At 37.9% G+C, this 991-nt stretch overlaps 1 non-coding gene across 1 annotated transcript; it reads right to left on the reverse strand.

The window, feature by feature from the left end:
- Positions 1–105: 105 nt before the first annotated feature.
- On the reverse strand, positions 106–300 carry LOC120860144. Its single transcript, XR_005720253.1, has one exon. It is a non-coding gene; the product is annotated as a U2 spliceosomal RNA (small nuclear RNA).
- Positions 301–991: the final 691 nt, after the last annotated feature.

Below are 991 nucleotides of genomic sequence, written 5' to 3' on the forward strand. Positions count from 1 at the left end.
TCAGTCGTGTCCAACTCTTCGCGACTCCATGGACTGCAGCCTACCAGGCTCCTCCGTCCATGGGATCTTCCAGGCAAGAGTACTAGAGTGGGTTGCCATTGCCTTCTCCGAGCAACCTTACTAGATAACATTAAATTACTCTGTAGATTGTTACAACAGATTTATTCCTGTCAGCAATTGGTATGATTACTTTAAAAGTTGCCAAGCTAATGAATGAAAATTGGATAAAGGATGTATCAGATATTTAACTGATAAGAACAGATACTACACTTGATCTTAGCCAAAAGGCCGAGAAGCCATTGAAAATTGGAACTTTATGTAGCTCTAAGTTGTATCTTTTTAATTACTAGTGTGTTAGCACATATTTTCATTTTTAGTAGTCATTAAGAGTTTTCTCTTTTTAAGTATATATCCTCTTTTTTCTTTTATGTGGCTGCTGCTGCTAAGTCACTTCACTTGTGTCCGACTCTATGCGACCGCATAGACGGCAGCCCACCAGGCTCCCCTGTCCCTGGGTTTCTCCAGGCAAGAACACTGGAGTGGGTTGCCATTTCCTTCTCCAATGCATAAAAATGAAAAGTGACAGTGAAGTCTCTCAGTCGAGTTCGACTCTTCGAGACCCCATGGACGGCAGCCTACCAGGCTCCTCCATCCATGGGATTTTCCAGGCAAGAGTACTGGAGTGGAGTACCATTGCCTTCTCAGTCTCTTATGTTAGATACCTTTTATTCTTGTTTATTTTTAAGAGTTATTTTGATATTTTTTGAATGTTATTACTTTTTCCATGTATATTTTAATAATGTTTATCTGAAGTTTCCTAGATATCCAAGATAAATTTCAGAACACTGATGTGAAGGTTTCTAAAAAGCCAACTCAGAAGTCATTCTGAGGGTATAATTCTAACTTTAAATGAATTAAAGTGTTTTGCCATTTCAGCAAAATATTTTTAAAGATACTTATTAAAAAACTCCAAAATTTTTTTTTGGAGGCT

Source organism: Oryx dammah, unplaced genomic scaffold (genome assembly GCF_014754425.2).
Source record: "Oryx dammah isolate SB20612 unplaced genomic scaffold, SCBI_Odam_1.1 HiC_scaffold_2, whole genome shotgun sequence".
Lineage (NCBI taxonomy): Eukaryota > Metazoa > Chordata > Mammalia > Artiodactyla > Bovidae > Oryx > Oryx dammah.